The sequence below is a fragment of the Ambystoma mexicanum genome, chromosome 4q (assembly GCF_040938575.1).
Source record: "Ambystoma mexicanum isolate Mex_15411 chromosome 4q, UKY_AmexF1_1, whole genome shotgun sequence".
NCBI classification, from domain to species: domain Eukaryota; kingdom Metazoa; phylum Chordata; class Amphibia; order Caudata; family Ambystomatidae; genus Ambystoma; species Ambystoma mexicanum.
The window spans coordinates 445,685,172-445,700,650 of record NC_090928.1 but is presented as its reverse complement, the minus strand read 5'-3'; the positions used below and the strand labels follow the sequence as shown (position 1 = coordinate 445,700,650).

At 43.3% G+C, this 15,479-nt stretch overlaps 1 protein-coding gene across 1 annotated transcript in view; it reads left to right on the top strand.

Moving 5' to 3' along the window:
- Positions 1-15,479, top strand: part of LOC138467255 (uncharacterized) — a 1,232,016-nt gene that overhangs the window by 246,813 nt on the left and 969,724 nt on the right. The gene's annotated exons all lie outside the window — the stretch shown is intronic.

Below are 15,479 nucleotides of genomic sequence, written 5' to 3'. Positions count from 1 at the left end.
TTGAAACTCGGGCTTTGGTAAAAACCCACGCAAACCCCAAGAGAACCGACACTTCGGAGCCAATGCAAATTGGGGGAGTAAAAGGACCCCTAACGCAGAAAGAACGAGAAAGAAGACGGCAAAACCAGTTATGTCTCTATTGCGGAGAGTCTGGACACTTTCTACGAAATTGCCCGGTAAAACCACCCAAGCAGGTGGTTGGAGCCACAGACCAAAACCTTCCAAAATCTGATTCGGGAAACGATCAAGCCCGACAAGCGTAGAGGTCCGCTTGCCGAGCGTGAAGACAAACTCTTTGACCTCGCATTTCATCATGCCAATGACCCTCATGGATCCAAAGCAGCCTCAACGATTACATGGCAGTGGGGCTATTGGGAACTATGTTGGTCTTGAATTGGCTTCCAGGATTGGTCTCCCTCTCCGACCAAAAATCACCAAAGATGTCATTACCACGGTTGATGGGACCGAAATTGCCTCTGGGCCGGTAACACATTCTACCACAGAAATGACACTGGTTGGCCAAGATGGTCATAGGGAAACCATAGTGTTCGACGTAATCAAGGCTCCACAATTTCAGGTAATCTTGGGGATCCCTTGGTTAGAAGCACATAATCCTCGAATTGACTGGCGAGCAAAGAGTATCACCTTTCCTAACTGCAGACAAACTTGTTATTCCGGAAATCCACAAGTGGGTCTAGCCTCAGTAACCTCTGTGTCAGCACAACTACCACTTGAGTATCAGGACTTTCAGGACGTTTTTAAAATAGAACAGGCCAACACCTTACCACCTCACCGGCCATACGATTGTCAAATTGATCTGGTACCCAATGCTCAACCGCCTTGTAGTAGGATTTATGCCCTTACCGAACCAGAGAATCTTCATTTACGCCAGTATTTGGATCAGTATCTTGCCAATGGGTTTATACGCCCGTCAAAGTCACCGGCTTCTTCAGCTTTGTTCTTCGTGCCGAAAAAGGAAGGTGACCTTAGAACATGTATTGACTATCGTGCCTTAAATCAGATAACGGTTAAGAATCGTAACCCCCTGCCTCTGATCCCTGAACTCCTCGACCAGGTGAAAGATGCCTGCATCTTTACCAAGCTGGATTTAAGAGGGGCTTACCATCTGGTGTGCGTCAGAGAAGGCGATGAATGGAAAACGGCCTTCCGCACCAAATACGGACTCTTTGAATACCAAGTGATGCCCTTCGGGTTGTGCAACGCACCTGCTGCCTTCTAGTATTTTATGAATGACATCTTTCGAGAACTCATAGATGTTTGTGTCATCATATATATTGACGACATCCTAGTGTACTCTTCCTCGGAATCTGATCACCGAAAACATGTTAAGGCCGTCCTGGAGAAACTACGCCAGCACTAGCTATTTGCAAAGCTCGAAAAGTGCATTTTTCACGTCACGGAGGTTGAGTTTCTTGGTTTCGTCCTAACGCCAAAGGGAGTTCGAATGGACTCACGGAAAGTGGACGCGATCCTCAAATGGCCATCCCCTAGTTCTGTGAAAGGGGTTCAGAGCATGCTTGGTTTTGCCAATTTCTATCGAAGGTTTATCCCGGAGTTTTCTCGAGTGGTTCAACCCATCACAGCCCTCTTACGGAAAAACAAAGGCTTCGAATGGACTACGGAAGCAGAACAAGCATTTCAGGAACTAAAAACTAAATTCACCTCCCCACCTGTGTTAAAACATCCCCGTCCAGATCTCCCTTACATTGTGGAAACTGACGCATCTAGTTTAGCCATGGGAGCGGTTCTATCACAGAGGGACCCAGTCTCGAACCAACTGCATCCTGTGGCCTTTTGGTCCAGAAAATTCTCAGCTCCAGAAGTTAACTACGCAATCACAGATAAAGAACTATTAGCTATCAAGTCAGCTTTCAAGGCTTGGCGTCATTACCTTCTCAGCGCAAGACATACTGTTACCGTAATTACAGACCACAGGAATTTGCAATACTTAAAAACGGCCAAAGCTCAATCCTCACGCCAACTCCGTTGGGCCCTGTTCTTTGCAGAATTTGACTTTGTGATCACCTATCGCCCAGGCTGCAAGAATGGCAAGACGGACGCACTATCTCGAATAGGAATGGGAGATTCTACCCCAACTCTAGATCCAGTTCCGATTATTCCCGAACAGAGAATTTTGGGGGTAATCTCCTCACAAACACTAGAGGATATTCAAACTAGAGTTAAATTGCTTTTCGACGCTGCAGCCTTGCAAGAATGGAGCCTGAAAGATCCCAGATTTTCAATTAATAACGATTTACCTTATTTCCAGGGGCAACTGTTCTTGCCTCAAAAGGATTTGCAAGATCTCGTTATTGCCCATCATCATGAGACACTAATGGAAGGACACCCGGGCATCGCTAAGACTGAAGAAAAAATTAAAAGGCATTTCTGTTGGCCCTCCTGGCGAAAGGATATAAAATCTTTCATGATGACATGCGCAGTGTGCGCCCAAAATAAAAGTCAAAAGCAAAAACCAGCCGGTCCGTTACGACCTCTGGACATCCCACCGGCACCTTGGCACACTTTATCGCTGGATTTTATAACTGACCTACCTCCTTGTCATGGATTTAATACTAAACTGGTAATTGTAGACCTCTTCTCCAAGATGGCCCATTTTATTCCCTTGAAAGGGCTGCCTTCAGCCTCCAACCTAGCTAAGGAATTTCTTGAGAACATCGTTCGTCTACATGGTTTTCCATCCATATTAATCTCCGATCGGGGAAGCAAGTTTATTTCTCGGTTCTGGAAGAGATGTTGCCAAATGGCACAAGTTCATGTGCGTTTATCTACCAGCCACCATCCTCGGACCGACGGCCAAACCGAGAGAACAAACCAGACATTGGAACAGTACTTACGGTACATGTTGCATCAATCAGAACATAATTGGAAAGACATTTTATGGATTGCTGAATACGCGTACAACAATTCTGTGCATTCAGGAATTGGCCAGACTCCTTTTTATACCTTATTTGGCCACCATCCCAGAACTTCGGATCTTGAGCCACCTCAAGGCCTTGAAATGCCCGCCGTGGATAACTTACATGCCACCATAACCCGAGCCTTCAAATAAGCCAAGATGCATTTACAGCAGGCCAAGGACAAATATAAGGAAAATGCTGACTTAAGTTGGAGATCAAGTGTGGCTGGGGACTAGACAACTACCACTTAAAGGCCTGCAAACTTTTAACCCAAGATATATAGGGCCTTATCCAATCAAGGCTGTAATCAACCCGGTAGCCTTCAAACTCGATCTGCCCCCCAACATGCGAATCCATCCGGTTTTCCAAGTATCACTGTTGAAACCTGTACAACCCGGAACCAGGCTACTCAAGCCACCAGAACCAATCCCAGTAGATGGGGAACTGGAATTCGAAGTTAAAGACATATTAGATTCTAAGATGTCCAAGTCAAAGGTTTTTTACCTAATTGATTGGAAAGGATATGGACCTCAGGAGAGATCTTGGGAACCAAGCGATCATATACATGCACCTCGTCTAATACAAAAATTTCATCGTAAGTTTCCACACAAACCAAAGCCTCCGGACAGTACATCCTTAGGAGGGGCCTTGGGGGGAGGTACTGTCATGATGCCTACCTCCAAGGAGCCAGACAGGGCCCGGCACCCTCAGAGGCAGGCAACATGTATAATAGGGAAGTCCCAGCCACCCCAGATAGGGGCTCTTTGGACTCAGTCCTGGCGCTGTTGGCGTCAGGCTCATAAGGGATAACAGTCCTGGCACCATCGGCGCCAGGCTCATACAAGATATGGAAGGAATAGTGTTTGGTGCAAACTTACCTGGCAGACCATGCTGCATTTCCTTACCTGGCAGATCATTCTACAACTTCCAGATGAAAAAGGAACTACTTAACCACACGGGGGTGGCTGGTGGCAGGATACATACCTTCAGTGGAAGGATACATACCTGGGACTATAAGCCACGCCCAGACAGCAAACCATGCTTCGCGTTGTTCTGCTCATAGCAGCTGGACGCTCACCGTGCCTGCTCCTGCTCCAGCCCTCGACCACGCCTGCCAGCATCCTGGAAACACCTAAGGATAGAAAAGGGAAGAAGAAACAGGTGAAAACAAACCTTACCTGTTAAAGCTGCATTCCGGATTCAGCACGCCAACGTACCTGCAAAAAGACAACATTTTAAATACTCACCGCGTCGCATACATCTCGGCGCACTTCTCTTACCTGCACGTGGCGCCTTCGGCTCTGCGACGCCATCCAGATCTCCTGCAGCATTCCACCAGCTACGGGGAGACGAAGAGAAGAAAGCAAGGTGAGAAGGGGAAAATAACCAAGAAGCACTTACCTGCCAAGCTAATTCTTCTTACCTTCGGGTCGATGCCATTCCTTGGGCATTTCAGCACCCCGGCCTCTATGGGGAAAAAGCAAACATCACATTAGTGAATGCAAGAACCGTAGTAATATTTAAAACTTACCTGCCTACAGGTCGGACTCAGCCTCTGCTTCGTGCCGGCTCCATTTCTTCGGCATTCTCGAACTCCGGCCCCTAAGGAAAAAGAGACAGGAAAAGACAGTAGTGGGCCTACACCAAAACTCACCTGAAATCAGGTTTTCGACAGAAACCGCCCTCAGCCCGGAGTCTTCCATTACCTGCAAAAGAGAAGAGGAACAGTTTAGACTCAAGCTTGCCATAAACATTTACGGTACTTACCTGAACAGACAAGCGAACTCGAACTTACTATCCAGTGACGTAACTGGATCCCAACGCGCCCCTGCATCAGAAGCAGGATGGAGAGCTAGCCTTTTCAATCCCTAAGGTGAGTCTCCACAGGGAATTACAGAAGGGTTGCAAGGAGGGTGAGAAGGGGAACGGGAGATCTACACAAAACCCGCAGAGTTTTAACCCTTCCTTTTCGCTCACAGAAGGGTATTCATCCGAGCCAGACAAGCCAGATTTGGGAACCCAGCCCACTCCATCTTCAGGGTGCTGAACATCTCCTTCGAAGAGGCCACTGCCGTCCAGACCACGCCCGCGCCTCCGTGGGAACCAGGTGAGCGTTACATTTACATGAAATTAACATAAAGAGACCACTATGATTTCCCCGAATTGCAAGTTATGTATAGAATTGCAAGACTACATTCGTTTGGCATTGATAGATCAAAGTTACGACAATATAGGAGACAACCATGAAATGGTACTGGCCTAAGTGACATCACAACTAGAGTACACTTACTCATTACTTGGATTGCAAAGGTGAGCTGTTGCTCGAAGGTCGTGCATAAGCACCATCATAATCCTCAACACGGTCCGTGTGAGGCAGGCTACCCTGAAGTCTGGTAGCTCGGTAAAGCATTGCAGCCGTGTCTCGCCTTCGGATAAGTAGTACAAGCATCCACAGTTTTCTCGGCAGCAGCAGTTCTCCTCCTCGGATGGCATTAGCGCGCACCGATTGCAGGTACACCAGGTGGAAATGCCATCCATGCGACTAGGCTCAGGCTCTTGATCTGTTGAATCATCCTCTCAACTGTCGTCTAAAGCCCCATCGTTGCGCATCTTTCTCTTTCGAGTAATTCCTCCTCAGAATATTCCGGGTCGTACTGGTAGGGCTGTATTGTTGCTATTATGGGGCAAAAAAAAATGTATAGTAATGTTACTGGTATCTGTTCGCACGGGCTACAAGCAACAAAGGTAGCTGACCAGAGCACAGAAACAAGGCACAGAATACTCAAAAAAAGACAGTGAAAGGAATGGAAAAGCAAATCTGTTGTTGTCTGTTGAGAAGCGGTCTGTTTATACTTATTGAGGAAAGAGGCATCCTGCCATTTCCATGGAGACACGTCATTAGGTGAAGCGCAGAGTTTGTTGATAGGAGATGTGCATTGGCATTGAGAAATGGGCTGTACGCGTCTAGTGATATCAGTCTCAGGGGAGGGGGATATGATTTAGTGCCGCCAGGGCAGTCCACCTTGGGCGATGCAGCAACGGATAAGATTATCACAAGATGGCCGTGCCCTGTAGCCTGATTTCGCATTTGTGTACAAAAGAGCAAAACTACGGTAAGGTGCATAGGAAATGTTTGCACGATCGAGCAACGTATGCTTAAAAACACATGCCCGAACCCGCGGGACAATAATATTTCTGAGCGCACAATTCCTTTAACCAGGGGCCACATAGACATTCCAAGCACCCAAAAGCTGTGGACCGATGACCTGCATCACCCAGAGGACACATATATCTGCCAGTCGATCTATAGAGCAGTCTGATCTTCCACCATTGCGATGCAATACAAGATGCACAATAGTAGGCTTTTTTTTTAGATGGCATCTAACTACCCAGAAGCTCTCTAAGTTGTATCCCAACGTCAGTCCCCTGTGTTGGAGAAACTGTGGCGTGACCAGCACATACTGGCACATGTGGTGGGGATGCCTGTCAGCACTAAGCTACTGGAAGTATGTGTTGGCTTGGATCAAGGGCATAGATAACATTAGCAGAGAACTATCTCCATTACTGGTACTGTTCAGCATTGAAGAACAAGATGGCAACTATTCACTATTACCACACATGCAGAGAAACCTGCTCTTAGCAGCCAGGGCCTGTATTACACTTCACCGGAAGAAAAACCGCCTTCCGACACAATGAGAATGGCAAGCCAAATCACACAAAATATACGAGATGGAAATACTAATGGCAAAACATTTGGAATCACATGCGCACATCAATGTAGAATGGCTGCCATTCCTAAAATACTATCGACGGCACATGGACAGGGATACACCTAACACATGATACCCATGTAGCCCAGACACCCATGAATAATCCCCCAGTACACTGCACCTGACAAACAATCAAGCATCCCGTCACTAGAGCCACTAGACTCATGTTGTGATATCGCCGTCCCACTCCTGCATAGTATCTTAGCTTCCATCAACCCAACTAGATGGTGGGGCAGATGGAGATAGGGCCCTTGAAGATATTTAGAGATTTGGATTACCAAAATTTGACAAATTAAACCACAGGACGTCTGTTGATATATTCAACTTTTCAGACAATGCTTGAAATGTATAGCACAGGAAGCTTTGTTGTTTTTTTTTCCTTTTCAACTCTGAGCTTTTTTTTTATTGCATTGTTATGTATTTTGTCCTTGCTAAAACATCAATAAAACATATCTCCCCCCACACCCAAAAAGCCAAAGTTGGGTACGAGGCTTTGATAGAAGAGGCTTAACCTGAATATTGCGGTTGGGCAAGAAAGAGGCAATCCAGCAGAGGGATGATCCTGAAATGCCAAATGATGTTTTGAGGTGGCATTGAAGATTGTTGTGCTGAATGGTACCCGTCAAGAAGAATGAGAATGGAAGGGTAGTTTTAGTTGAGTGATGTCAAAATTGCCTCCTTTAAAAAAGACAAGGGCAGGTTGTGTGCTTTTAGCTGGTCGAAGGCCTGACTGGTGATCATGCAAAAGGTCATGAGTTGCACAGATAGCTAAAAATTGATTAGTTGCCACCTTTTTGAGAATTGTGCATATAAAAGGTGTGTTTGGTCGATGGGGCAGTAATTTGATACTGGGGTCGGCATTGAGGGTTATATATATATATATATATATATATATATATTTTTTTTTTTTGTACATTTGAGAAACGCTTCCAGATTTGAGAAAGCTATTCACCAAGGTAGTAAGGGCTAGACCGAAGATTTGAATATTATCCTTGATGGTCGTGGCAGGGCAGGGTTAAACCTGCTCAGAAAAGGTTTTCATATTCTTAATTAGTGATTTGGTTGAAATAGTAGGTCAGGAGTGGGCAGAGTGGAAGATCTAGTTAGAGTAGAGATGGTCTAGTTGATGAAATCCATTTGTCCTGGAAGAAAGAGCAAAGGGGGTCATAAAAAAAGTTGTATGCTACTGGTGAGAACTCGAATTATGCATGTGATCTAAATTATTTGTTAATCTACATAGTCACAGAGGTTGGGTTAGTCACAAATGCAGTTCGGGCAAGAAGGTAGGTTTATTTTTCTTAGGGCATATGATTGCATTATAGCCTTCTGGTACTGCAGGCAGGACTTTATCTTCAATGTCTTTGCTTTTTTTTACCATTGGTGCTCCAACGCTCTGTTCACTGAAAGTGAAACTGAAGTGCAAGAAATTCCAGATTTAGTCAAAAACTGGATTTGGATAGTGCTCGATTTTCTTGAGAATGACAGGAACATGTATATTCATAGTTTGTGTGAGTTTTTGGTGAAGACCCCCCAGTATGAGGTTGGTAGAGTATGTGTTCAAGGTGGGTTGAAAAAGGTTGGAGAGAAGAAGGCAGGTGTCACTCACTTCAATGGTCTTAACTTTAGCGCAACGAAGATTCAGTAAAGAGAAACGGGGAAATATGCTTATTTTGAGAGGCTACTCAACTGGACTTGTACAAAAGAGGTGTCTGATGATGGGACATTGCTAACCAGAATGTGAGATAGTATTATGTTTGGGATAGACATGATAGTGCAAAGGTGAGTGAGTGCTTGTTGGTAGACCAGTCTGAACAGATGTTAATGTCTCTCCGATAGAGGATGGAATCACATGTTGTTTGTCTGTTTGAAATACAGTCTGTCCATGTATCTAGGAATCTTGATGCGTCACCTGGAGGGCGGTAGATAGTGAAAACTGGAAATTATGGGAAGGATTTGTTAAAATGTAAAAGTTATCAAGAAAACAAGAAAATGCTGTTTTTGGCCTACTCCCACTAATTTTCCCGTAGAGACAAAGTTTTACAAGAGAAAACCTTCACAAAATGTACAATGTGAAATTTTAACACTTTAACAAAGTACGGAATTTTAAAACTAATTTAAAATTCAAAATTACAGTAGCCACACAGATAGAACAAAGAATAAATCTCAAAACTGGAAAACCGACAGAAACGGTTGTATGAATGAATATAGTACCATCTTAGTTCTTTTCAAAAGAAATTAATAAGCTTCAGAATGAAAATCTAAATATATACACAATTTTAACAAGAATAATAATTAAGATTTGTCAAAAATAAACCAAAAACAATGAAAGACACAACAAATCATAATACCATCCAATAGAAAATAAAACTTCAATTATATTGACGTTCAGTCAGAGAGGCTCCAGAAAAACAGCTATATTTATAAACAGTTTTAACTCCTACAATCGCTCATCTTTGGATCGTGTTTAAGACCACATATGTCCATCAGAAATCGGACAACAACAATGTTTAGCCCCACAGTATTACCGTGTAGCATTTGCCACCACACTGAGTCTAACAGGAACATACCAGGATTTAATGCAAATTTAGCAAAACTGGCAATCTGTTGGGAAGATAAGGCAAAACATTCTAATTATAGATGTTTAAGTGTTTCTTTCTCGTTACTCTTCATACAAAACCTACATAGAAGGAGTGACTTTTATTTAGCCGCTCTTTTTTTCCATTATTTCCCCCGTCAGTAGAACATTGAAACGAAATCTCATATACGCGTTTTTCCATAGATGACCCGGGAAGCGCATCAGATACGTTTCCATGTTGCCTAACTGCTTACAATGTGAGATTAGTTGGTTATATAATTTGGTTTTAGACACTCTCTCCATGGTGGCAGTCCAATCAGAGTATTGCATTAGTTGTTTTATATAGAAGGGATTTTGTTTTAGCAGGTCCTCCCCTATCCCCAGAGTTTCAGCTACATCCTGCCAGACTCTCTTAAGAGAGGAGAGAAGTACCGCCTCCTGTTCATTCACTCTAACTTTAGCACCCAATTTAGTATATAAGTCTTGAGTCTAACAAGAGTTTTCTATAGAGGGACACTTTTCTCCAATTGGCAAGATTTGTCAGCGGTTACAAGCCTAACTCATATCGTAGTGCTGCTAGCGGCAGACATTTAGGTAGCCAGAACAGTATCGCTCACCAAACTCTGGCTTCAATCAAGGCCAAATCAAACTGCATACGAGGCGATACAACCTCTTAGCCATACAGAAGCTTCTGAATAGCCTTTTGTTTTGTAGAATTCCACCAGTGGGTACATAGAGTACTGACCATATTTCCCTGTGATTTTCCTAACTTGCAATATCAGAATATCCACCTTTTCTAAGATGTAATATAAGTAGGTCCGTTTCCATGGGTTATCAAAAACTGAGAACCCTAAATATTCCATTGAGGAATTCACTCCCGGTTTTACTGCGCCTATAAATCATCTGTGAGAGATAGGTTTTTTGAGTTGACTCAATCTCATAACAACTGATTTCCCTGCATTCACCACAAGACCATTCAATGACATGTATTTAGAAAACGCTGTTAATAAATGCTGGAGCCCTAGTGGAGTACAATCAATTAAGAGAAAGTCGCCAGCATATGCACACCAACACAATTTGTTCCCATCTATTTGAGGTGAAATAAAAGCAGCTTTAAACAGAGGAAGGCCTGCATCTGCAACAAAGAGATTAAAAAGAGTAGGGGCAAATATGCAGCATTGATGTAATCCATTATGAGTTTTAATTTCACATGGCAAAAGGCCCTCTTTGTTCAATCGCACCTTAACTTGAGAATTTTTATGTAGATGGACCCAAATGAACAAAATACCATTGGGTAAACCCCATAATGATAATGTTGACCAAAGCAGGGATCGATAACAAGATCGAATGCTTGTGATAGATCCATTGCTGCAACATATATAGGGGTGTCATTTTTCATCCATGACTTTTCTTGTAATAGGGACATAATCAGGCCACCAGCATCAGTGCCGATACCTTTACGAAAGCCAAACTGCTACCCAGTTAGTATGGCATTTGCATCTGCCCAGTCATTAACTTTGGAACGAACCAGCCTGGCAAAGATTTTTGAATCTGCATCTAATAATGCAATCGGGCGATAATTATGGGGAAAAGAACGATCGCCCTTTTTGTAAATGGGTACTATATAAGAGAAATGCCTTGTGTATGGAATGCATTTTGTGGTTATGATATCTGAGAAGAATATGGCCAACGTTTTAGCCCAAATTTCAAGATTAGCGTTTAATGTGACATTGGCCAAACAGTTGGGTCCTGCTGCGCTTGAGGCACCAGATCTTTGAATTAGCCTCGGGATATCATTTATCGAAAAATCCAGATGCCAAGAGTGATTTATAACTCTACCACTAACTGCACATCCCAACTTACTAGGAGCGTAAAGTGTTGCATAGTGTCCTTTCCATATTCTCTCCGGAATAGGATTCGTTAGATCCTGAAACTCTGGAGATTCAATGTGATTCATCAGCTGCCAGAAATTACGTGAGCGGGGTTCCCTTATTGCACAAAAAATTGCTTCACTGTCTGCTTGCAATAGAAACACCTTATGATGCTTCAACCAATTTTTCAGTTGTTGTTTAAGCTTATGTATAGCCTTTAGTTTTTCCGAAAAGCATAAAGAGCTATTCTTTATTTGTCTAACATTTTAGAATATAAAGTTGCCATGCTATTTGTGAAATTATGCACATTAAATAACCACACTTTTGTAGTTGATATAATGAAGATGTTTAATGAAGGAGAAAACCCTCAAAGTCTAAAAAGCATCTATTTCCTTTATGTGACTTATGCAAAATGGGCGAAACAAAATGCATATAGCTGGCTATGTAATTCTCATGCAAAGGTTAAAAGCCTGTTGAAAGAAACAATATACACCTTAGCAAAGGAAAGAGATATGGTAAATGTAGCTGCCAAATCTAATAGTGGCATGTTCCTTGAATACTGGACTTTAGGCACTGGAAAACCTAAATATTTATATGCATATCCATGTGCTGATATAGTTAGATCCTATATGCTATTTAAATATAATAAATGTGATACCATGGAAATTATTGGCGCTAAATTGGGCATAGCAAGACATTTAAGACTGTCTAGACTATGTGGCTGTGCAATTATAGAATTTATGGATAAACATCTTATATGCGAGTGTGAAAGCTTAAAGAATCTGAGAAATCTGTATTTGTAACGATATAATAATGCTCGTACACTAGCTGAAATGGAAAAATGTGGCAATGCCTACTAGAAGGCAATGATATTAACTTGATCTACCATATGATGACATTTTATTATCTAATTTTAATGGTTTTAAAAAAATTGTCATTAGGAATTTTAGATGTTTGAGTGAATATTTTAAATCTTTTAAATTCTGATTATTGACTCATGGATGTATTGATGTTTTATATATATGTATGTAATATGTAAAGCCAATTGTGCTAAATGCATATTTAAATAAATAAATAATATTTGTCTAACATCCTTTCTAAATTGGCATTTCCGTTCTTTCACTCGGACATCATAGACATGTTTATGTTTCTGCCTTTGGAGTGAAGTCACTAGTGACCTGCTATATTTATGTATGAAATCTTCCAAATATCTAGGAAAATTTCTTTTGAAAAAAAGACGCCGCCTGACTTCAATAAGTTTTAAGTCCAAGTCAGAAACAAAAACCTTGTTCACCCTTGTTATGTTATCCCTATGCCATACAATATGATTCTTTGAAGGATTTGTTGCGATGTTCAATATTGTCCTAGTCTGCTCAGGAAGAGACATTGCAAGTGCCAATGAGACTTCTAGAATCCTGTGATCACTAAGCAGAGTTGATGTAATAGTGAAAGAGTGGGAGTGTTTAAAAAGATATCCTGACATGTACATATAAACTATAAGAGTGAAGTAGAGTCCATTATACCATGTATAGGGGTCATGGTGCACTTCCAAAGTAGAATTTATAGACCTAACACCCCAATTAGAAAATAGTTTCGTCCACAGCTAACCTTGTAATTTGTTTGTATTGCACCCTTGCGCGCCACCAATTATGTGACAGCTGCCTTCCTCAGCCGATGGTGTCAGTAAACCCAAATCTATGGGGGTCATTATGAGTACGGCGGTAGGGGGTTAACGGCACTGGTAAGGATGCCGCTGCCGTTAACCCCCTACCGCCACATTCCGAGGTCCCTTAGCGGGTCCCTCTAGGACCGGCGGGTTTTACCAGCCGCCCTTAGCGGGACCCGCTAAGGGACCAGGGAGTTAATAACTGGCCCGCTATTTGCGGGCCCGTTATTAGCTCCTTCCCCATTCCCATTGAGCCCTACGGGGGCTCCAATGGGAATGGGGAATGGCATTCAGAATCGTGACTTACTGGGTCCGCCTAGGTCGGAATGTCCCGGTAACTCCCCATTCTGACACCACGGACCCGGCACCATGGTTACATGGAAACTCGTAAAGACACCCTATGTCTCTCTTATACCAAATTCTGTCCATATTGGACATATCTACATTAAAGTCACCTACAACCACCAATTGCAAACCTTGGTGTTTTAACATAGCTTCCAGAATCAAGCTATTAAGTTCTTTAATAGTGTCATGAAGGATTCAATGAGGTGACCAGTAGACATTAATGAGTAACATAGTTATTACATCAGGAGCTGAATCCAACTTTACTATAGTGACCGGAACACTAGGAGGTAATGTAAAAGTATTCATAAATGTGATTCCCATGCCAGTTTTAATAGCCGTTAAGAGACCCCCCGAAGGATGCCCCTTGCCGCCTTGAGATGCTAAATATTGGCATACATCATAACCATCTAAATGATACGGCTTGGTCATCCATGTTTCTTGAAGGCAGACAATGGAACACAGAGAAGGTCTGGCACACAGGGAGTCTGAGGAGGCAAGCTGTGCATGACCATGGGAATTCCAAGATAGGAGTTTTAGATCACATGTTAGGTTAAAGGTTTTTTTGTAAGGTATATAATGCACAAATACAACTACTAGTAGATGAGATCGCACCCCTCAAAACTAAGCTTATTAGAAAAAATAGTAACCATAAGAAATGGTTTAATTCAGACATAGAGGCAATTAAAATAGAGAAGCGAGCCCTTGAGAGGAAATGGCTCGCAGACAAAACCACTGAAAATTAAGAACGGTGGAAAGTAGCTAATAAGAAATACAAAGAAAAAATCAAACTAGCTAAAGCTGACCACTTTAATAAGGAAATTGAGTCAGCAGACAACAAAACAAGCAAACTCTTTAAAATTTTAAAGAGCGTGGGAAAACCGACAACTCTCACACCATCAGTCTCTGATTCGGAGGGCCAGGGCACCGCCGTACCAGCCTGTCCACTGTGCCTCCAGCTGCCTGTGTATGCAGTTGCTGTCACATATCTAACACAGCGTTACAATATTTGCATGCCATTACAGTATACAACGCTAGCTGAACAAGCCAGAGCCACTGTGATCCGACACAACGAAACTCCACGTTTCTTCTGGGAGAATCAAGGTAAAAACTTCTCCCGCACTCTTCCCTCACTTTCCATGCATCGGCCGACACTCTGCAGCCTAACAAGCTGTCAGGTGTCGTATCCACAGAATGAGACACTGCTTGCTACCCATACATAGCTCACACACAGACTTCCCCATCTTTTTACCTACAGTTTCCGCGGGAAGCTATCCATTCTAGACTTACACTGGGACTTGTCATAAAGACATCAGGAGCCAACGGTAGCGCGCACCTGCGGGTACCACCCAGAGACACACTGAAAAGGTTAGTGAAGTACTGGCCGTGCCCCACTGAGAATTATTATCTCGCACAATATTTTAAACCTGTTTTTAAATACAGTTCCATCAGCCAGGGCCCAGGGTGTTGGCCTGACCCTGGCGATAGCTGGCCACCTTGCTGGTGCTGGTCTCCTCCTCCTCCTTCTCCTCATACCTCCGACCCTCCGTGTGCTCCCATGGCCCCGGGCTGGTTGGCAGGCTTCTGTAGCACCAGGCTCAGTAAGTACATGTCCACATCAAGGCTCCCGGCTCCAAATGGAAACATGGTGTTGGGGAGGATGTGTGGCCCATGGGAGGGTCTTGTGTAGGCCTCCTGTGTGCATTGTTTTCACCTGGGCCCTTATTGCTGTCTCCTCCCTGCTCCTAATGGTGAAATGGTGTTGGGGAGGGTGTCTTGTGTAGGCCTCTTGTGTGCCTTGTTTGCACCTGGGCCCTTATTGCTGTCTCATGTGTTCTTTTACCTCCAGCATTTGGCCGGGGGTATTTTTAGCAGTATTACCACAGTACTTGTGATGGCTCTGTAATAGCGCGTTTGATTGCCGGCGCTATTACAACCAGTGGTATTACAGCCGGCTGTACTAGCGCCGGCTGTGAAAGCGCCGCCGGGATTTTCAGTCGTGATCATGTGGAGCGGTATTGGCGGCACTAATACCGTTTCCGCTGGATTTAAAGGTTACCACCCAACTTGTGATGACACCCTAAATCTTAAAAATGACATCCTCCATTTGGGCCAGAGCCATTTTTAATATAGAGCTCTACCATATAGAAGGGCTGCTCTTGACAAATCAGATTAATTATACTGTCTCTTGTATGGATGTACGTTAAAACAACATATCCCAAAAGATCGAATTACAAAATCATGGAGCCCACTTGCCCGTATTTTGTAATTCAATCTTTTGGGATTTCGCCCGTTCGTCCCCCGCACTGCCTTTGA